General features: G+C 43.1%; 1 long non-coding RNA gene across 1 annotated transcript; it reads right to left on the bottom strand.

Annotated features, from left to right (window-relative positions):
- Positions 1-1,084: 1,084 nt before the first annotated feature.
- Positions 1,085-22,803, bottom strand: LOC309363913. The gene is made up of 4 exons (XR_014165648.1): positions 22,652-22,803; positions 2,308-2,595; positions 1,962-2,039; positions 1,085-1,273 (listed from the first exon to the last, which is right to left on the bottom strand). It is a non-coding gene; the product is annotated as an uncharacterized lncRNA (long non-coding RNA).
- Between the last annotated feature and the right edge of the window lie 917 nt (positions 22,804-23,720).

Genomic DNA, 23,720 nt, shown 5'->3' with positions numbered 1-23,720 from the left:
TGGGATGCCAAACCCTTATATATAGTGGGAAGGACCCTATATATAAGGATCTGGTGACTTCTGGTGTATAAGTGTGCACGCACACGAAAGCTTATACCCAGAACAAACTTAGTTGGTCTCTAAGGTGCTACTGGACAATTTTTTTATTTTTATTTTTTTTTATTTTGTCTGTGTCAGACCAACACGGCTACCTACCTGATGCAAGAAGTGAGGTTACAGGGAACTAGGCAGAGGGCCTTATCGGTAGTGGCGCCCACCCTGTGGAATGCCCTCCCATCAGATGTCAAGGAAATAAACAACTATCTGACTTCTAGAAGACATCTGAAGGCAGCCCTGTTTAGGGAAGTTTTTAATGTTTGGTGTTTTTAATATTCTGTTGGGAGCCGCCCAGAGTGGCTGGGGAAACGCAGCCAGATGGGTGGGGTAAAAATAATAAAATTATTATTATTATTATTATTATTATTATTATTATTATTATTATGGCATTGTAAATTGATACACGAGCCTTGAAGCTTGCTCAGCAGCGTATGGGCAGCTAGCACATGCTTTTGAGCACTGGAGTTATATGTTGGCAATCATCTGCCCCGTCAACAGTCTAGCTGCTGCATTTTGCACTAGCTGGAACTTCTAGACCAGACCCAAGACCATGCTTAAATAATCAAGTCTTAAGGTTACCGATGTAGGGCTCTATCCCTGTCCAAGAACAGCTGTAGTTGATGTACTGACCATAGCTAGTAAAGGACGCTCCTAGCCACTGAGGCTACCTGAGCTTCTAGCAGCAAAAGTGGATCCACAAGCACCCAGTAAATCCCAGCCTGTTCTTTCAGAGGGAACATACCCATCTTGACTCAAGAACAGCTGTGTCCTTACTCATCACTCTCTTGTTCTGTTGCAAGAGTCAGATATGACATGCAGGGAGTCAAGTGACACATATGAAAGCAGACTTTAGACCAGAAGTGGCATAGCACTTTCTCTAAAGTCAGGGTCCAGTTTGTGTTTTAAAAGAAAGATCCCAATCACTGATAAAGAACACAACAAATTAGCTGCTTTTGAAGCATGGTCTAAAAAGAGAGAGAGAACTGAGTCACATTCTGCAAGTTGGATTTATTTCTCAATGACAGAATTTCCCAAGTCTTCCCTCAAGAGGTTTGCTTCCTTTGTACAAAACTTTGAAGTCATTGTGGTGTTCTATCGCATGCTTCCCTATCAGTCTGTGGACACAGATGTGCGTTTTGCTCCTAGCCTTCAATTCGGCATCAGACCATTTCTCAGCCTGGGTGACAGAACAGAAACAAGCACTTTCAGAACAAGAACATTCATGACGGCTTATCACCCTGCCTTGATCCCCTTGCACAGCACTGTATTTTAAAATACAGCACTGGAGGAGACTCAGCTGAAACCCCAGAGCCTTGAGAGGTGGGAGACAGCGTGCTGCTAATTTCCACAGGAACATCAAAGCCAATTTTAAACATTTAAATGCTATGTGACGCAACCAGCCCACAGAACCTTGAGCAGCTTCAGAGGCAGCAACTGCAGATGATGGAAAGCGACATTGCTAAATAAAAATATCCCTCAAGTCACAAATGGAGGGCTAGGTTCACTTGGCTGGGACGTGGCCTTGCTCTTTATCTACCTATTATGGCACATGTTCAGGCAAATTAATGGAGCAAACATACTTTTTTAGTCAGAGCAAAGTCGTTTTCTTTCCAGAAATAGTAAACAACAAGGCAACAAGAGAGTCAGTGTGACTGGAATAACAGTTAGGGTGTTGGACTAGGACCTTGGAGACCAGGGTTCAATTCCTCACTTTGTCGTGAAGCTCACTGGGTGACTTGGGGCCTATCACTGCCTCTCAGCCTAATCTACCTCACAGGGTTGTTATGGGGATTAAATGAGGAGGGGAAGACCTTGAACTTCTTGGAGGAAAAGGTGAGATGCAATAACTATAAATAAATAAATACAGGGTAATGTCCAGATTACATCCTCCCAAAGTTCACAGAGCGTCACAGTATTGGACAGCGTTAACACTTTGGCCACACCTACCAGAAACAGATTATTGTTTAGCATTACATGATGTAATTTTACAAATGTTATAAATCATCATCATAACATTAAACAACTACAACCAATGTATACACTGTGTACATCATATTCAGATAGCATAACTAATCATTTTATTGGTGTAGGGTTTCGGTTATCTTTGTGTAGTTAATAATGATGGTGGTTTAGCATGTAGATTAGTACCAGCAAGCAGATAATTAAAATATCTCTTTTAAAAGTGCTGACTGAAACTTCAGCCCATCTCACCCTTAGGTCTTGAAGAGAGGTTTGACCCAGAAGGAAAAATGTGCCGTACAATCCAACTGATCCCAATGAATTGGCTTCTAAATGGCATATTAGAAATAAACACCCCCAGAAAGAATGAAATGCACACCCAGCAGATTTCATTTCATCCCACATGATGCTGCCACCTGAGGAAAATTTAGCATTTAGAAGCAAACGTGCTTCAGGATGATGGGCACTTGAGGTAAAATCTTGGCGTGTAACCAAAGGGATGTCAAAACCATGAGTTGTTGATAGCACAAGGAGTGTATTCTGAAAGAAACACAACAAAACGCACTTGTCAAGAACAGTGAGCTGAGGGATGATGGGTGAGTCTTTTCAGAGCACAACCAGGATGTGCCGTGCAGCAGCCATGCGAAAGGGAACATAAACCACTTAAAGCATAAATAATTGCAGAACGACCACATTGGCCTATTATGAGTTGTTGTGGTGTTGTATTGCAGCATTATTATGCTGTTCCTTTCCTCTTCTGTGGAAAAAGGCCCTGAATCACCCAAGATGAAGAGAGCTGGATAATGATTATGACAGAAAAATACAAGTTGCTGCAACCTCCATATCTCTGGCTCAATCAGCCTATTCTAAATGCATAATGTCTGTTTAACATTTTTATCATGTCCTTCCTCCAATAGCCCTATAGAATATATGGGATTATTGCATTTCACCTTCACAACAACCCTGCAAAGCAGCCTGAGGCATCAGAGTCATAAACATATTGTTAAATGTGTCCGCCCCCCCCAAAAACCTTGAGGTCCACCAGTGGTAGTCATGCACAAAACAGTAACTTGGGTCAGCTGTGTGGGGAGCCAGATGCAATATGCTCAGGGGACAATAATAATCACCTACAACTTTTACTCAAGTGAAACTACCATGTCGCAACACAGCACATGACCGGTAGTCATATGCTTCACTCTCCATCTTATTGTTGCCAGAGGCCATGCCTGCACTGCAGTATTTCCTGCTAATACTATGCATGATTTTGTTTCACAGCGCATAGAGCACATTTGGTTTGTCATCGTCTGATCTCTCTCTGATCCCAGATACTGCACACATTTCGGTTACATGATACCCTGTGTGCTTATGCTTTTGTTGGTGTTTTTAATGTGATGCTGTTGCATCATTGTTCATTTACTGCATTTTGTGGATTTTTTTATTGCTTTATATTGTGGTATTGTATATTATTTTACTGTTTTACAGTTTCCTGTTTGAATTCAGACTATAAGCTGTCTGTGGAACTCCCCGTTCTTCCCGCTATTGAAAGCATGTGGTATCCAGTACAGTATTTAAATAATATGTAAATCAACAGTCAAATAAATGGAAAAATTGCCTTCACACATTTTCAAGGCATGGGTTAATCATACTGGGTACTGTACTGAACAGTGCCAAGCACCACACAACTCTGACATACATTCTCACTTCCGTGTGCTAACACAAATAACTGCATGAGCTCACACTCAGTGGGGGGAAAGGAAATTATTTTTCTAGTGATGGAGACAATACATGCTAGGTAAAGGCTTCAAAACAGGATCTGTCCTGTGGACTTATGAACAGTGGAAAGAATTTCCCACAGGCCAAGTTAACACAACACGTGAGGAGGAAGGGTGACTACAAAGCTCATCTGTGGTGCTGCTGCAGTCCATCTGATCCCTGCAGTCCACCCAGCATAGGCTTCCTGGATAGCTTCCCATTTGAGGAAAAAGAGCCTGAAAGGGAGAAAGTCTGAAATTTCCAGAGTTCTAGCTCTTCCTGGTTCCTGGAGAGAATGAGGAAGCGGCAAGCAGAAATAACTAAAGGAGTGCCTCAACCGCAACCTGAGAGGGGCCATTTCATGACTCTGAAACAGCATGGAATAATTCACAGCTGAATTATTATTCTACGCCACTTCTTTCTTTCAAAAACAACAAAGAGTTTTGAGTACTTTGAGGACAACTTATGGTGCCTCAAAATTCTTTGCTGTTTTTGCTGCAACCATGACTATGTATGTATTACCAACTCAAAATGCGGCCAGGTCTTTCTCTTTCTCGATTTGGATCAATGCTGATTGAGGAGGGAGACTCGGTACTGTATTTCATAAGAAACACAAGGATATATAAGGATTGTAGCTAATATTGTGTGTACACCACTTCCCAATGCACCAGTGAGAACACACAGAATGTAGAGTGAATGGAAGTGTGTACACATAGCCAGACTAGCATGTCTACCCCTCTGGAAATCCTTCCAATCACACTAACATTTATGTTTCCCCCCAGGACATCTGCCCTGCTGCCAGAAGCATAAACAGCTGCCGCCTGGATATGCATTCTCTCATAGCTGGATCATGTGAGTTTATCTTTTGCTCTTTGTTCCATCCCCACAGGGCCTTCTGGTTTAGTTGGAGTATGAGTGCTTCCAGACTGTTCAGGTGGGATTCACATACCCACAAACATTCACAGTGGTTCCTCTCTCTCTCTCTCTCTCTCTCTCTCTCTCTCTCTCTCTCTCTCTCTCTCTCTCTCTAAATAATTTTTATTAACTGACCAATCAAATCAAATCACATCACATAAATTCCGAATTACAAAGCCAAATTTTAAATTTTTTGTTGGGGGGACCCATATTTCAAGTTCCGAAGGGGATTCCAATCATCTTCTTGCTGCTGCGTTAATATCCACAAATCTGTCCAGATAATGTTCATAATTCTATCCAGTCCCATCTTGCTGTTCCCACATCTCATCTTATTCATATATTTTTCTTTTTTCTTTATGATCTCTTCTGATAATCTCCTTAAGCAAGTAAACACCAGTTATAATCTTGTGTGAATTTTTCCGTTCGTCCAATCACCATATCAAGATGGATTCCATATATCATCACTTCCATAAATTAAAGCACTCTTTCCATCATTAATCTTAGCAAATCTGTCGCCTTCAGTAGTCCCTCTGAGGAAGCTCGCCCACAATATGAAAACAGATCCATTCCTCCTCTCAGACATAAGTCTTTTGACAGAACTTGCCAAAATGGCGACGCTTTTTTTTACTGCGTCACCCCAAAGCTCTTATACTTTCCACGATCTTCTTAAAACATGCTTTTGGTTAGAAAATTATCTCCACACAGTCTTAAATCATCAGCTTAGGTCATTTAAACGGCATTTCTGACTTGGGGGGGGGGGATACTTGGTTAATCAGATAGAGAAAAGAAAGGAAAGTTCTCCCCCATCCAGTCCCGTTGCCGACATACCGAGCCTTGGTGTGTCTTCTCATGATATATTCCTGTTTATCCGACCCGTCTTTTTTCTCAGAGATCTCTTCAATTAGCAGTCTTTACTCCCCCTTCTTCCTTGAAATATGTGCATTAGCTTCCTCCTAATTGTTTCTTTTGAAGTTGCTGCAGCTAGAGGCGCAAATCAGAGACAGCGTCCAGGAGCGCCGAAGTCCACACAAGGGCTTTCTGCCTAGTGCCCCCACCCCCTCAAATTCAGGGGTGGTATAGGGCACAGCAGGCAAGGGCAGTCCCCCCCCCACTTGCTTGGGGGGGCGGGAGGCTGTTTACTCCCATCACAGCCTCTTAATTACCTCGTGTGGGTCGGAGAGATGTTATTGTCAGCCATCTTCCAATGCGCCCCTAGTGGCCCCCCCAGTGGTTCCACTCTCATCTCTAGTTCATCAGATGAAACCCCCTCTCCCCAGCCTGATGTTGGTCTCTCATCAACATCCACCATCCCTAGCCGGCATTAGGAAAAATGCGGTCATTGCTGCTTCTCTCAACACCCTAGACAAATTCATGCTTGCCGTAGGAAATCAGCCATGTCCTGCTGGTCCTGATTGTGGAGATAGAGCTGTTCATGGCACAATAACCTTCCCCCCCCCATGCCATCCTGTTCCCATTACCTGGAAATAAGCCCCATTAAACACAAAGAGACTCACTTCTGAGTTGACATTGTACTATAAGGTAACTAACTACACAGTGAATTTTTATTGAGTGTCTGGCTCTAGGTCCTGCCAAAACATCTGTGCATAATTTTCACATCTTGCACCTGTCATTTGGGGAGGGGATTCTTCAGCATCCACCTTCACTTATCACATAACAGCATTTACAAAATATAACTTCTAGGGAGCACCTGATAAACACACCCAGGAAAGATGCATTCTGGTTGCAAGGGGGGAAGGAAGGGCGAATGCTGGAGATTCCAAGGACTACTGGACAAAAGCAGGAAAAGTGCTATAAATGGAAGAGGAAAAATAAAACTTTAGGACTCCAGGGATTCCTACTTACTGGTGTCCAAACAATGCACTTATCAATCAAAACTCATTATCTAAAAATCCTGACATGCTGGCTTTTTTTCGCAGAAATGGCTTAGAAGGGTACCTGCACATTTTGCTTCTTAACTTTCTTTCTCGGTGGGCTAGAGACTTACTTCTTTCTTTAAATATAAGCTCAGAGTCAAAGTTGCCTGACTGGGAGTGCCAATAGAGGCCTTTAGCAACACAGTATGGCTCAGATACAGACGCGGGTGGCGCTGTGGGTAAAACCTCAGTGCCTAGGACTTGCCGATCGTATGGTCAGCGGTTCGAATCCCCACGGCGGGGTGAGCTCCCGTCGTTCGGTCCCAGCTCCTGCCCACCTAGCAGTTCGAAAGCACGTCAAAGTGCAAGTAGATAAATAGGGATCGCTTTATAGCGGGAAGGTAAACGGCGTTTCCGTGTGCTGCGCTGGTGCTGGCTCGCCAGCTGCAGCTTCTTCACGCTGGCCACGTGACCCAGAAGTGTCTTCGGACGGCGCCGGCTCACGGCCTCTAGAGCGAGATGAGCACGCAACCCTAGAGTCGGACACGACTGATCCGTATGGGCAGGGTGTTACCTTTACCTATGGCTCAGATGCTTCATAAGTCAATATAGAATCAGTACAGTGTGGTTCCAGGCACTCCACCCTCCGCATATGGATTTGGGTGCATGGCACTTAAGTTGTAAGCAAACACAGTTTATGACATTGCAAATCATTTCTGATCATGGGACACATCTGTTATGTAATTAGCCTTAGCTTCCAATTTCCTGGCTTTATGGCATTTGAGCCTACATGAAGTAGTTTTAACTCTGGTCTTAAACTGGCAGATTTTTAAAATCAATGAATCTTTTAGATTTTTGAACATAGCTGTCAACGTTTCCCTTTTTTAAAGGGAAATTCCCTTATTCCGAATAGGATTCCTCACAAGAAAAGGGAAAAGCTGACAGCTATGTTTTTGAAATGTTAGCAATCTGACCTTTTCCCATCCAATTAATCTGCAGCCATTAAGGAAACAACTTACACGATTCTCCTCCTTTCCCTGTATATCCTCATAATGACCCTGTAGCAGAGGCTCAGAGAAAAAGACTGGCCCAAAGTCACCCAATGAGCTTCACAGCTGAGCAGGGATTTGAACTCTAGTCTGCCTCTCCCCACTCTCTACCACACTAGCTCTTTTAAGATTTGTTCTTTTTCACCCACCTCCCTCTCTTCAGCAGCAGCAACGGTGTCATTTAATTAGCCATCTGTTCTAATGTTTAGGTAATTTGAAAGGGTTTTTAACATTCTTCGAAAGCTGCTCAATCCCCTGCAAAGCTCACTACTGCAAAAGCAGATTTAGCATTGTTGTTTTTTCCAAAGGGAGAGGGAAGGAAGAAATAGCAGCATAACTGCTCCTTTACAACAAGGCTCTCTGACCCTTAGCTAAATATCTGCCCCATAAATAATCCGCCTGCATTTTTCACTGGCAAAATGTTGGAGGGGGGACAGAGTATGATGCAAGGGCTAAGCTGCACTTTAACTTGTTGGGAGGGACATGCTTTCCGTGGCCATGCCAAAAGGCCCTTTCAGTGCTTATCACTTTGTTTGCTTAATATCCTGCGGCTGCTTATTTTAAAAAAAATCTTTAAAAGAGGGGAAGGAAAGGGAGGTGACCATACTCTTTCCAAAAATCAGTTAAGTTTGTGAAGCAGTTTCAGAAAACATACTTTCTAATTGTGCTTGTCCTCAGCTTTCATATGACCTACATACAATGTCACTGAAGCACAGTTGGTGTTTTTCTTCCCTCCCCTGTGGCACAGGAGAAAAAAAGCACCAAAGACTTTTTCTACTGCACTGTTCTGAGAACAATCAAAACAATCTTGTTTCTGCAGTCCCACCCTGTGCAGTCTGTAAACAGCTCTCCTGGATACGAATGGGAGCGATGGCCCCATGAGGAGAAAGCACTCAGCATTCTGAGGTTCTGACAGAAAAGAGAACAAACACGAATTCAAGAACCTTCGGCTGCAATTTCCGCCCTCTGAAGAATTACAAAATGGCGTTCACGTGGCTGCAGGTTCTGTCAGGAATCACAGGGCTCTGGTTAACCTTTCCTCTGGCTGGCTGGCAGCTCTCTGCAATGGTGCTCCATCACTTGAATCTAATTACAATGGCAAGTTCCACCACCATAGCATTTCATCGCCTTATCATGCAGTAAGAGAGGAAAGGAAAAATCAAGAGTCTTTTACGAAGAAACGTTAAACTGTCCTACTTCTGGATCCTTTGCTGTCGCTTGAGGCTCAGGTGGCCTCAGTGGTGGAGAGTGGCTTCCATCAGCTTTGGTTGGTGGCCCAGTTCAGCTCCTATCTGTACAAGTATAGCCTAATTTCTGTCGTCAATGCTCTGGTAGCTTCTAGGTTAGATTACTACAATACGTTATATGTGGGGCTGCCTCTGAAGGTGGTTTGGAAACTTCAGCTGGTGCAGAATTCGGCAGCTAGGTTGCTGACTGCGGCAAGACGGTTTGAGCATATTACATTAATGTTACACTGATCCTGGCCCGACTACACTAGCTGTCAATTAGTTTCCAGGCCCAATTCAATGTGCTGATTTCGACCTATAAAACCTTAAATGGCTCAGGACCGCAGTATCTCAAGGACTGCCTCCCTCCATATTAATTGACCTGGACCCTACAATCACCACCTGAGGCCCTTCTTCTACATGAGGTCCAGAGGATGGCAATACGAGAATGGGCCTTTTCTGGCGCCTTTATGTGCCAGATGAAAACGTTTCTCTATAGCCAGGCTTTTGGCTGATTGATATGGCCTTTGAAATGTTTTTGTAGGAAGGGGTTATTGGTTTGTTCCTGTTTTGTTTTGTTTTTAGTATGAATTTTGTGTTCTCATTTTGCATTGTTCCAGGCCACACCAATCTCTGCTGACCGGTTGCAAGATTCCAGGGGTCTTGGCATTTAACCAGGGTTTGTGTTCCTTTAAGAAACATGTTTTATTCACACATATTTACACCTGAGTTTTATGGAGAGAGTTCACGGTGTTTGCATCGCAAGAGGGGCTTGTCCTTCCTAGGAGCACCATTCTCGTGTCTCTCTGTAATAGCCTGATCCAGCCAGCCAGCATGCAGTTCTGCCTACATCCTCCTTCTCCTTCCCAGCATCACTTGCAGAAACCACTCCTGTTTCAAATGGACACCTTTCTTCCTGTGGTGACATCATGTTGTTGTTTAGTGGTTTAGTTGTATCCGACTCTTCATGACCCCATGGACCAGGGACTCCTGTCTTCCACTGCCTCCCGCAGTTTGGTCAAACTCATGCTGGTAGCTTCGAGAACACTGTCCAACCATCTCATCCTCTGTCGTCCCCTTCTTCTTGTGCCCTCCATCTTTCCCAACATCAGGGTCTTTTCCAGGGAGTCTTCTCTTCTCATGAGGTGGCCAAAGTATTGGAGCCTCAGCTTCACGATCTGTCCTTCCAGGGAGCACTCAGGGCTGATTTCCTTAAGAATGGATATGTTTGATCTTCTTGCAGTCCATGGGACTCTCACCTTGTTACTCCTGGCAACCTCCTCCTCTCAGTTCTTTTCTTGCTGAATCATCCACATATGGGGGCATCCAGGGAGATTTCTACTGCAATGGGAGTAATATTTTTGGCCCTGGACGAGACCTTAGAACATATGGTGGCGTGTCATTTTAACTTTCCTGAGACCAAGACCCTGGGAACAAAGAAGCAATTTATTGAGGGGGAAGCTAAAACAAAACAAGTATCTCATATACCTTTTGAGTTCTCTGAAAGAATTCTGGGTACTGTAGTTTAGGGAAGCTTTTAACGTTTAATAGATTATTGTATTTTAATATCCTGTTGGAAGCCGCCCAAAGTGGCTGGGGAAACCCAGCCAGATGGGCGGAGTATGAATAAATAAATTATTATTATTATTACACTATAGCTGACCTACCTCCCCTTGCAATATTTTTTTTGTTGGAACTCCTGCATGTGTGCTCTGTCTCTTTCACAAATGTGTGCGCACAAACATCAGCCTCAGATTATTGGTGAGTGTTCTTGAGTGAATTAGAAGATCTATTCCAGACTCGCATTATCCTTTCCAGTGTTTTGGCAGAGTGGAATAAAAACATTGTGTTCTTTTCTAAAACCCAGCGGAGCAAAACCCTTCGGTTCTGCCCAACCTTAGAAACAAATAAAAATGTTTCAGTTCACTGCAAAAGAGCAAAGCGGAAGAGCTGTCACTGGCTCAGCAGAAGCAGGCCAACCCTGCTTGATGATTGCCAGAGACAAGAATTTGATAAAATTACTGTAACCAGATCACGGAAAGGTGAAGTCTTGGGGTATTTATAGAAAGCTGATTTGCAAATGGTTGCCAATGTCATGTTTCCCATTTACAGACTTTTTCTGTGGAAGTGGAATTTGTGCTATTGTCTATTTTGCCTGTTTTTAACTTGTACCACTCTTCGAAATTTCTTTTGTAATTACCCATGATAAATACAATAAAGTCCAGCTTACCCATAGCACTTAGCCATACCACAGCTAATCACGAAGAAGCAAGTGTGTGGATACACAGAGCAAAAAATCACTGCTACTTCACTCCCCCCACCCCATTCTGTTTCTGCTGGGGAAGCAAACCATAAGCCTGGATTCACAAGTAAATAATGCGCTAAGGCACACCATGCTGGAGGTTGTATGCAGTGCTTTTTTTCTGGGGGAATGCAGGGGTACACATATCCCTAAACATTTTGTGAATCTTTGTATTTTTGTCCATTTACTGTATTTATTTTTCCAGATTGGAACTATAAAATGTTGATTTTCTTGAGTCAAAATGAGAAGATCCCTAAACATTTTTTTAAAGAAAAAAAGCACTGGTTGTATGGATAATATTTCATCACTTGTGGCATGGATTTAAGAATTCTAGACATTCAGATGGGACACACATGGACAAAAGTGTGCAGAGGGACAGAGGCATACATGCTAGCCCCATTCTCAATGTCGCTGGACCAACAGCCCTTTGTCATCTTGTTCTTCCTGCAAGATGGGTGTATGAGCAACTTCCCAGTGGTCCTGGGTCCCTTGCCTGATGGCAGAGGCCAGAATATGCATCCCATCTTTTCTACAGTCAGGATCCATAACATACTTGAACCCAGTTCTCCCAAGTTAAGGTCAGTATTTATCACAGAGCACTTCCAGGAAATTTTCTGGTGGGGTACAATACCAGCAAATGCAGCTTTTGTGGCTTCAGTTGTACAACTGTTGTTCTTGTACCACAAACCCCTCCCCAAATCAGAGTGTTTGCAATATTTATTTATCTACCTTTATCTATTTATTACATTTGTATACCACCCTCTATCTCGTGGTAGTTCACAGCATAAAAATACAAGATAAAAACACAAAACACATAATATAAACAAAACAGTAACACCCCCTCCGCCAAACACATTAACAAGGATGTTAGTCAGCCAAAGGCCTGGTTGAAGAGGAACATTTTCGCCTGGTGCCTAAATGTGCCAGGTGTAGGATAACATTTACCTGATGCAGCATTGTGTAACTTCCCCTCAAACAAGTCAGAATGAATGCTTTATAAACAGGTATTAAGTATATGCAAGAAACAGTTTCTAAAGTAGGCCGCTCACAAAAGAAATGAATGTAACATGATACAGCAAGAAGCTTGGTAATCATGTGTGTGTGTGTGTGTGTGTGTGTGTGTGTGTGTGTGTGTGTGGCAACAACACTAAGCCAACGTAACAAGTTAACTTACTTCAGCAGAAGCTTAGATACAATCCACATGCAAAGCTTAGATAAGATCCACATATGAAGCATATAATTAATTAGGCCACAGCCAAAATAAGGCCATAGACTGAGGCAGGGGAGATACATCATCTGATCTATGTGTCACCAGATAGTTAACAGGAAGAATTTTCAAGGCACTGAAAAAACCAGTTACTGTACAAAATGTGTCATGGGCAGGGGCACTGAAGCAAAGCAGCATACACCAATGTACAGTGGTACCTCGGGTTAAGTACTTAATTCGTTCCGGAGGTCCATACTTAACCTGAAGCACCACTTTAGCTAATGGGGCCTCCTGCTGCTGCTGTGCCGCTGGAGCACGATTTCTGTTCTCAACCTGAAGCAAAGTTCTTAACCTGAAGCACTATTTCTGGGTTAGCGGAGTATGTAACCTGAAGCATATGTAACCTGAGGTACCACTGTGCTCTGAAATGTACCAAGCTGCTAACCAATGCCATAAGCCCATCTCCTTCTCCAGAGGTAAGAACAAGCAAGAGCAAGAGGGAAATGGCATTCTTGGAGGTTCAAGAGGTATTGGTGTACAGGCTCAGATTATGAAACTGATTCATCCAGAATATCTGTTGACGCAAATCTTATCTAGAATGAAGGGGAGTAGCTGGAGGACGGAGTCTTGAGCAACTCCATTCATTTCAGTGCGGCTTCTTCAGGAGACAGTGCCAAAGTCTAGATTCTAATCTGCTTTGCAACGTGATCGCCTTGTACAGTTTGATCTGCTTAATGTGCTGTTCTTCTAGCGACAGGCAAGTGGCCAGTTGTGGTGATGAAAAACAATTCAAATTAAATTTCCTCAGGAGGCACCTGGTCAGCTAATTAAATGTGTGAATAACATATAATAAAAGGCAAGCATGTCATAAAACAATCGAACAAATGGAAAAAAGCATGTGAAGACATCAACACATGCCTGCTTCTGGTTCAGCTCCCCTGGACTTCACCATGTGTGGGAGCTTTATTCTGGCTTATTTTGGGGGGTTTCTGTTTTTGTGATTTCCCCCCTCCTGTTTTTGTGATTTATCTTTTAGTTTGGTGTTTTTACACTGGTTTTCAATCTGTTTTCTTCTCTCTCAATCCCTGCTTCGGATACCCTTTACTCACGAAAGCATTTTTTTCATTCTTTTAATATTTAAAGTGTGAGATTTTTAATGGAATGGTTCTGTCTACTGAACACTGCAAGCTGTTGTGGGGACTCAAGTCAAAAAGTAGCATATTGTTAATTAATTAAACAAAACACTGCAAGGAAAGGTTAATTTCAATGTTTTTAAAGGAAAGCAGCTGAAAACAAAAACCATCCCAAATCACATCTGAAATTGTGTCCTTAAAGAAGTTAACATTTAAAATCTATATCAAATTCAATGAGCTGTATTCAAAAGTAATATGTATACAGTACTCAGATGTAGTAGTCCTTTTTGAGTCAGAGTGAAATGTAGGAATCAATTCTGAGATTTTGATGTTTGGTTTTAATACCAGTATTTGACTTTTAAATTGATACAGTATTTGTATTTCAACACAAAAATTGTTACAATAAAAAGAGCAAATAATCTATGGTTACATTCAAGTAATTAGGACATAATTTACTTCAGTGGAAGAGCCTTTCACTTCCCTCACTGATGAACCTCAAATCAATAATTCCCTGGTACCATCATCAAAGCTGCCTTTAAAGTTGCAAATCTATTTTGTTTACAGAGAAATCTGAGGGCTCCCTTGGACAAAAAAACAAGGACACCAGCCAGGAATACCAGAGCAAAACAGCAGCCATTAGGCTTGAAGGCTTGGTCTTTATTGAAGACTATCGTGACAGAACTCCCACCTGCCACCAGGTGAAACAAGATGGAAGCCCCATACAAAACAGAATCCAAACTTTTATTTAGCTGCTAATCCCCATGTTGCGGGATGCGGGTGGCGCTGTGGGTTAAACCACAGAGCCTAGGACTTGCTGATCAGAAGGTCGGTGGTTCAAATCCCCGCGACAGGGTGAGCTCTCGTTGTTTGGTCCCTGCTCCTGCCAACCTAGCAGTTTGAAGGCACGTCAAAGTGCAAGTAGATAAACAGATACCGCTCCAGCGGGAAGGTAAACGGCATTTCTGTGTGCTGCTCTGGTTCACCAGAAATGGCTTAGGGATGCTGGCCACATGACCCGGAAGCTGTATGCCGGCTCCCTTGGCCAATAAAGCGAGATGAGCGCCGCAACCTCAGAGTCGGTCACAACTGGACCTAATGGTCAGGGGCCCCTTTACCTTTACCTTTAATCCCCATGTTACACCCCCCAAACTATATCACTAATACATCATGGTTACATCATGAAAGGGGAGGTCTAGAGGCAGTAATCTGAGCATGCTGGACCCTGCATCATGCCTCCCCTTGCCCTCACCAAGCACCTATCAAGTGTAACAAAAGAGATATTTACATTTCCCTGTTTCCCTGCCAAGTTGTTGTTGTTTAGTCATTTAGTTGTGTCCCACTCTTCGTGACCCCATGAACCAATCACACCCTTTTGTCTTCATCTGGGTTTCTTATTTCTGGAATGGCTACCTATCTGGCAATCAGGTATCAGGATGCCAGGGATAATCACTCAGGCAGAGGGGCTGCTGAGTAGCTGAGCTCACATGTCTATATGAATTTCTGAAGTTTTCCCAGTGAGCCAGTACAGAGATACATTTATCAGTGAATTGTTACATTTGGTATTGTGCAGCAGAGGTCCTTTGAATAGATAGGAGGAAACTGTGATGAAGTGTTTTGTGGGGACAAATCACAAAAGTCACAAAAGTGTTTGTGCTGATTTTGGTAGTGGGCTGCATGTGCATGATATTTGCTGGAGGGGCAACGCCCCCCCCCCAACCTATACATAAATTGCTGCAACAATTTCACCACAAGAAAGTATGCATGACAGCAGCCCATGACTGCAAATTCAGTCAGAATAACGCTGACCAAATGAAGTGCTGTTCCAAACCAAACACCTTACCTAGGCTCTGCATATAATGCAGCCAATTTCTGGAGACCACAGTGGGGGGAGAGTGCTCTAATGTTTGGGTCCTGCTTGTGGGTTTTCCACAGGCATTTGCTTGGCTGCTGTGTGAGGACAGGATGCTGAATTAGATGGGCCATTGGCCTGATCCAGTATTGTTATACTCAATGTCAGCTCCAGGTTTTGGAGGATCCTTGGGCAACACCCCCTCCATGCCCGCCACCGGTGAGTCTACTTCCTCATTGTGGCTGGTCCAAGGAGCTCTTGGCTGTGGGCTCCCTAATGAGGTGCAGGTTCTCTGCGTGTTCCCACCTATGCTAACCCTCGATCCCAGCCCTGAATGGGTCAAAGAGTAGTGTGCATTTGTGCACATTGCCTTTTGTTCACCAGAAGACCAAACTGAGGCACCCTCAGCATAAATACTGAATACACAGCTGTGTACTGCAAGGGCCCACACTTATTTTTCTTGGTATGTTGACCACCTTATATTTGTTACTTTCTATATATTGTGTTGGGACGCGGGTGGCACTGTAGGTAAAACCTCAGCACCTAGGACTTGCCGATCGTCAGGTCGGCAGTTCGAATCCCCGCAGCGGGGTGCTCTCCCGTTGCTTGGTCCCAGCGCCTGCCAACCTAGCAGTTCGAAAGCACTCTCGGGTGCAAGTAGATAAATAGGAACCACTTACTAGTGGGAAGGTAAACGGTGTTTCCGTGTGCTGCGCTGGCTCGCCAGATGCAGCTTGTCACGCTGGCCATGTGACCCGGAAGTGTCTGCGGACAGCGCTGGCTCCTGGCCTATAGAGTGAGATGAGCACACAACCCTAGAGTCTGTCAAGACTGGCCCGTACGGGCAGGGGTACCTTTACCTTTACCTTATATATTGTGTATACACGCCACCAGACTGTACAACAAATCCTAACATGTACACACACCATTCTTCCCTCCATCTTTGCCCTGCCATTCAAGATTTCTCAGTTTAAGGCAGAGTCTGTTTTGTAATAAAGTGCTGTAGAAATATTAAGCCACACCCCCTCCCTTGCAGTTGCACACACTAATGAACATTAGCACATGTACCTTTGAAATGAAACGCTTAGCCTGCAGCCTAACTCAACTCAGCTCCGGCTACAACAGCCATGAGAAGTGTCTAAAATCCTCTGAGAAATGTCTGGATGTGTATTTTAAGCACAACAGCCTACCAGCCTGCTTCAGGGAGGCATGTGACTGGAAAAAACAGGTGATGCTTATCAGCACTGCCATCTCACACCTCTGCTGCTCCTTATGGGATCAAAGCACTGAGAACTTCAGCAAGGAAGTTTTTAATGGGACTACAGCTCAGCCAGCCAAACCCCAATAGCTTCTAATATTACAGGCGTTTCCCCCCCCCCCATACACTTATGCAATGGTTACATTTTGGGGCCCCATGTGCATAAATGAAATTGCATAAAGTGGGGAGCACCCTCTAAACACCTTTAAATGCCCTCTCTGCTGCTCTCTCTTCAAACTGTACCAAAAATACTGTGTCCAAAAATATCCACAACTAGACTTGATGCTCTGGAGCTGGCAAGAGACTGGAGGACATGAAGGAAAGTGGCGGCTGCGCTACCCCACACATCAGCTGTTAGGCGGGGTCACTGTACCTACAGTCTCTTCAGGGCTTCCTCTGCCCTCACTGATGTCCTCTTCGGGCTCCGGGGAGAGTCTCCTCGCAAGCCAGAAGGACTCTCCAGCTCTCTCCCACCATTTCCAGGTTTGAACTGAATTCGTTAATTATTCCCCGGCGCCACGCAAATACGCTGTCGCGCACGAGTGGATTGCGTATGAGCTGGGGAACGCCTGTACTGAAAATGCTAACGCTTTTACTTATCCCCATATAAAAGAGGTTTGGGTGACTTCCAGCATAAAAACATAATACAACCATAAACCTTAAAAAGCTTCCCTATACAGGGCTGCCTTCAGATGTTTCCTAAATGTTATATAATTACTCATTTCCCTAACATCTGATGGGAAGGCATTCCACAGGGTGGGAGCCACTACCAAGATATATGAATATATAGGTATTGTAGCATTGGGTAGGATGGGATAGTAAAGCAATCCAAGTAAATCAGGGTCACCTTAGAGTTCTGATGTCATAATGTTTGTTATAAATCTCTAAACATAGTATCATGGATACACATAACTGAGAAGCCTGTCTGAGCTTTTATTTTTTCCAGGAGGCATTTGAGGTTGGCTATTTGCTTGTTATTGTTACCTCTTGAAAGTGCTGCTGTTGGTGGTGTTATGCCTCTTTATTACCTGCTCTTTTTGCTCTCTAAAGGAAAAAAAAGTTTCTCTGGATATATCGAGTTGGCCTCAAGTGACAAGGGAGACTGACACAAATACAGTACCGTTCTCTCATACTGTACTTGTGATTTCTCTCCAGATAAGCAACATAATTGGTCTACTGTTTTTATCGATTGTTGCTCAGCAAGGCTGCCTTTCTTAGAAACAGACTTCAGGTAGACTTCAAACATGAACACCTTTATTTAAGTACAGTCCAGCTTATTCCTCACTCTCAAGGCCTGCAGTGGTTTCTGCCTTCCCCTCACCTCTACAGGCATTTCCAGGAGGGAGCAGGTGGCGCTGTGGTCTAAACCATTGAGCCTCTTCGGCTTGCTGATCGAAAGGTTGGCAGTTCGAATCGCCGCAACAGGGTGAGCTCCCGTTGCTCTGTCCCAACTCCTGCTAACCTAACAATTTGAAAGCACACCAGTGCAAGTAGATAAATAGGTACCGCTGCAGCAGGAAGGTGTTTCCGTGCGCTCTGGCTTCCATCACAGTGTCCTGTTGCGCCAGTAGTGGTTTAGTCATGCTGGCCACATGACCCAGAAACCTGTTTGTGAACAAATGCTGGCTCCCTCGGCCTGAAAGCGAGATGAGCGCCACAACCCCAGAGTCTTTGACTGGACTTAAACGTCCAGGGGTCCTTTACTTTTTACCTTTTACAGGCACTTCCCTCCTCAAGTGATTTTCTTTGACCCCATAATTAACTATATATACACCTTTCATCAATAGAAGTGTGATACTGGCAAGTGAGGGTGGGGTGGGTAGAGCATGCTCCACCCCATCCCTCAGCTATCTAGAGAGAAAATGTCTTCCACTTATGTATATGAACATACCTGATGGTACAAGGGTGGACCCTCTGTTTTTATCTCATGATGTTTGAGTATTGTTTTAAATTTTGTAAGGTGTCTTGGGGGATTCTGCCCCAAAGATACAAAATTTGAGATATAAATTAGTTCACATTAAAAATAAAATAAAATAAAGGGTATAAACACCCTTGTTCAGAGCTTGTGTACCTCTGAAGCCCAGATGCTCAGCACAAACAACATGGGAGGGCTGTGGCCTTCATGACCTGCTTATGGACATTTAGCTGCCACTGTTCGAAACAGAATACTGGGTTTTGATGGACCTTTGGTCTGACCCAATAGGCTTCCGATGTTCACATTTCCCAGGCAAGAACCTGGCACTGTGTGATGTTTTGTCCCAGCTCACGTATATGTGGCAAATTTTCCAGTTACTTCATTTGGTCTGTGGGTTAAAAGTAATATTACAAATGTGAGGAAGTGTAGCTTTAATACTGGGTTGCATCTTGTTGGTAGTTTGTGGGTTGTATCCTGTTATTTGTTTTTAAGCTGTTACCTGAACTGTACCATTAGAGAGGATTGGGTAAAAATATAATCCTGTTATTTATTTATTTTTTAGAGGGCTCTTTGCCCCAATTATGTATCAACGTTGATTATATGCCTTCAAATGAATTTGTGAAAAGCAACCGAATTAAGTTGCTGAATCATCTATGTCCACTAGGTCAGTCCAATGTCAAATGAGAAAATGAGAATACTGCTATATGAAGTACTGTATCACAGCAGAGGAACCATAGAAGAGTAAAATAATAACATCTATGAAGCACTTAAGAGACTATCTCTTTAGGTCCGGTGCAGAAAGGGATCTAACCGTGATTGCTTCTACCAAGAGCTCACCATGGTTCCCACTTATCAAAAGGGACCGTGCCCGGGCCAGATACCTGACAAAGCTCCCACTTGCCATATTAAGAATCACTTTTACAGAACTACGATTCCAATTGATGCCCTTGGCAGTGTTGGATGGACGATATGGCAAAGTACATTACAAAGAGAGACTCTGTCTGTGTGGACAACCCTGTGTTGAGGACCTGTGCCATTATTTATTGCAGTGCCCATTATATATAGACCCAAGAGACCGATTTATAAAACCTGTTTACAAATGGAACACATTTGAATAGGGTGGAAAGGGTGAAATGGCTGCTGAGCGACACCGACGACTTTGTTACTTATAAAGTAGCACTCTATGCGCTGGCAGCTAAGAAGATCAGGAGGAAGGAACTAGACAAAACAGCGGTCAACTGAAATAGGGATTCGGAAATTTAATTTGGCACATCTTACCTGAGATTCTTCTGCTATTCTGTTCTATTTAATGCAACAAATAATTTTAATAGCCATGACCATGGTTTTATTGTATATCTGTGCCGGATGATTTTTATGGTTATTGTTTTGTTTGTTTGTTTGTTTTTGTTCTCCTTCTGAATGATGCCATAGCTAGTGCAATAAAAAGTTTAATTGGAATTGGAATAACGTTTATGTAGAGACGGATGGTTCTTAAGGGGCTGCAGGCTCATGGACTACTGATTTAAGAGACTTCAGTGGGGTCCATTGGCTCCAATGTCTCTGACTGATAAGTTCCACCTCAGGTCTGGTCACGATGCTAGATGAGGGACTGCACTCAACATCTCTGTCTGCAATGCTGACCAATCAACTGAACTGATTGGTCCCAGGTGGTTGCTCAGGATGGTGACATACGTATACGCATTATATTTTATGACAGTAATGTTTACTCCCATAATTCAGATTAATGAACTCCATTAAATAGCCTCAATGACAGCAGCAGTATGCCATTTAACTTTTACAGAGGCAATAAAGACGACACCCTTAAACCTCATAGGCATCACCTTTCTCCAAGATTATTGGCACTACTTGCAAAGACATTTTGCTGGGTGGTGATATAAAAGAGAGATTTTTAAAAGGCACTATCCTGTCAAAGTTAAGCAGTTTTTAAGTCCAACAAATACTCAACACAGGGTACTTATAAGTAAACATGTATAAAACTGAGCTGCATATTAAGAAGGATTCATTCCCAAATAAATGTGTTTAGAATTTTAGCTGAACTGCTCACCTCCTGTTAGACCGTGCCCTATATTTCTGTGCAAAGTCAGCTTCCATTTCAGTGGAGGGGTGGGAGGAGACAGGCAATTTTAGGAGAAACCACTTTAATGATAAGAACAGAAGATGCAACAAAGATCCTCCCAACAAAATATAGGCTAATCTAGTGTGTGCACTAAGGTCTCCTATTTCATAATTCTGTTGTACTCAAATTACATCAGGGCTGGAGCTAGAGCCAACGTAGATAAAAGCATGACTGTTAAGTCCATGGCTGAGAATCTAGGACATGGTTTAGTTACTCTCACAAGTCTCTTAAACAAGGTTAGCTTGTTATTTTATTGTTCATCCCTTCAGCAGTCTGCTTACACTCATGACCCTTTATTTCTGAGTACCAAAAGTAGTATTTTTATGCATGAAACAAGTACAATGAAACCTATTATTAGACCAATTTGGTTAGAATCCACCAGCTTTTGATCACTGAAGTTCATTAAGTAGAAAATAGAAGGCTTGGCCTAGGGTCTGTTTCTTTATGAATAAGAGTTCTGTGTATCTGAAGTTTGAACACATTAATAGCATTATATCCAATGAAATAAAGAAAAGGGTCTTTTCTTTTCTTTTTACCCTGCCTGCTGTTGCCTGGTATGTTATTAATGTTTCTTTCTTGCTGATGACATACTATATCAGATTTTCTAAGTGGTCGGCAAAGTGAGCTGTTTGGCATCTTATACTGTTTGGTTGAGGATGTAGAGATGCACATAATAAAACTATTGTACTGTACTGTACTCAACAATATTTACTGTAGTGCACTGTATCTTTACTTCAGGAATTCAGTTACAGAGCCATTCATCTTTAAGCCAGTATGGTGTAGTGGTTAAGAGCGGTAGTCTTGTAATCTGGGGAACCGGGTTCAAGTCTCCGCTCCTCCACATGCAGCTGCTGGGTGACCTTGGGCCAGTCACACTTCTCTGAAGTCTCTCAGCCCCACTCACCTCACAGAGTGTTTGTTGTGGGGGAGGAAGGGAAAGGAGAATGTTAGCCGCTTTGAGACTCCTGAAGGGGAGTGAAAGGCGGGATATCAAATCCAAACTCTTCTTCTTCTAAAATGTTATCAGTTTTGCTTATGTCCTCTAAGTCGATTTAACTCTGTAAGATATGCATCACAACTACATTTCAATTTTTTGCTAGCTATTCTTTTGTTATTGGTGGTGGCCTGTTTCTCCATTTTTGTGCCCCTAGCATGTGAGCAGCAACCATTAAATTCCATATTAACACCTTATGCTTGATTTGTTTCCCCAAATTCCCTAATAAAACTGTCATAGAAACATAGGGTTGGATGGGACCACGAGGGTCATCTAGTCCAACCCCCTGCAATGCAGGAATATTTTGCCCAGTGTGGGGCTCAAACCCATGATCCTGAGATTAAGAGCCTTAGGCTTCATCAGCTGAGCTATCCCAGGACAATGACTCTAAGGATAATAGGTCAGCTTGTTATCATCGAAACAGTTTTAACCACTTTCACCCACAATTTTTTTGATTAATGGATATGTCCACCACTTATGCTTCATGACTGCCCTTAGGATATATAGATTGCCATGTTGGTCCATGGGGTGTGGGGGGGAGGCCAAATATTGCAGTATAGCAACACCTTTATTAGAACCCACCAAAAGGTCATGAGCAAGCTTTTGAGTTCTCCGGAACTCCACATCAGCCTGGATTTTAAACAAAAGAAGGAGTAGGGGAGAAAAAGCTGGACACGATATTCTCGCTCCAAAATCTGCAGTTTGTGTAACACTCCTAAAATGGAATTCAAGAAGAGCTGTGCAGAAATAATTGGATTAGGCGTACAAAGAGCACAACACATTCCAGGATTCACCCAGGGCTACTTGGGATAAGTAAGCAATAATGGCCACTTCCACATTTTTAAAAAACAGAACACCACACCAAGTAGTTACCCAGTTTTGTCTCTAGTTAACTACAAATCTATTAACAGTGCAATCCTAACCATGTCTATTCAAAAGTCATATTGAATTCAGTCAGGCTTACGCAAAGTAACTACCTGCATACCTGTAGGGACATCTCCATCCCCAATGTTCAGCCTGAATATTGAGGTCCAGCTCTGAGGGCCTTCTGGCAGTTCATTCACTGCGAGAAGTGAAGTTACAGGGAACCAGGTAAAGGGCCTTTTCGGTGGTGGTGCCTGCCCAGTTGAATGCCCTCCTGCCAGATGTCAAAGAGATAAACGACTATATGACTTTCCGAAGACATCTAAAGGCAGCCCTGTATCGAGAAGCTTTTAATGTTTGATGTTTTGCTGTGTTTTTATGATGTTAGAAGCCTCCCAGAGTGACTGGGGCAACCCAGCCAGCTGGGCGGGATATAAGTATTAAAATTATTATTATTATTATCATCATCATCATCATCATCATCATCAACATCATCAAATCGAGTTAGGATTGCCGCTTGTTCTACTAGATGTTATATTGCCTCTTACAAACTGCAACCTGCGACTTTCCCCTCCAACCCCGCCCCCAGTTTTGTTTTAATAACCAACATGTTGAAGAACTCAAAAGGTTTGCTTATTACTTTGTGATTTTTTGTTTCATTGTAATGAAGTGTTACTATATTGCGGCTTTTGGAAATTGTTGTGTTATTTATTCGTTTCTTCTGTTTCTACCCTGCCTTGTTGCCAAAACCTCTGGGTGGCTTACCACAGTATAACAAGCCAGAGAATTAAACACAAAAAGCTGAAGCATAAAAACAAAAACAATACAAGCATGTGTAATGTGCTTGTTTACATCACTGAGGTTGAAAAAGGCTTGTGTGGAATTACAGTCAAGGAATATGGAAACCAGGACTCTCCCATGCTTCCTGGGTCTCCTGAACCATCGCATTTTCATTGCTCAGATGTGTTTTGGTTAAGTTTTGTAACTTGGATCTGCTGACTCACAGTGCTGAGATCACAGGGAAATTTCACACGCAAAGACCAGGAAATAAGTCCCACATCCTTTCCAGTTACTTCCCTGCCTACTTTCTCTTACTAGAGGGAAGCAGGCTTCATCTTAGCCATACTCATACTGTACTCGTTTGAACAGAAGAGAGCTTGGAGCAGGGACCTGACCACTCAAATAATATA

The sequence above is a fragment of the Podarcis melisellensis genome, assembly GCF_964234715.1.
Source record: "Podarcis melisellensis genome assembly, chromosome: 2".
In the NCBI taxonomy this organism is placed as follows: Eukaryota; Metazoa; Chordata; class Lepidosauria; order Squamata; family Lacertidae; genus Podarcis; species Podarcis melisellensis.
The sequence above is the reverse complement of the archived record's forward strand: the minus strand, read 5'-3'. Positions and strand labels throughout refer to the sequence as shown.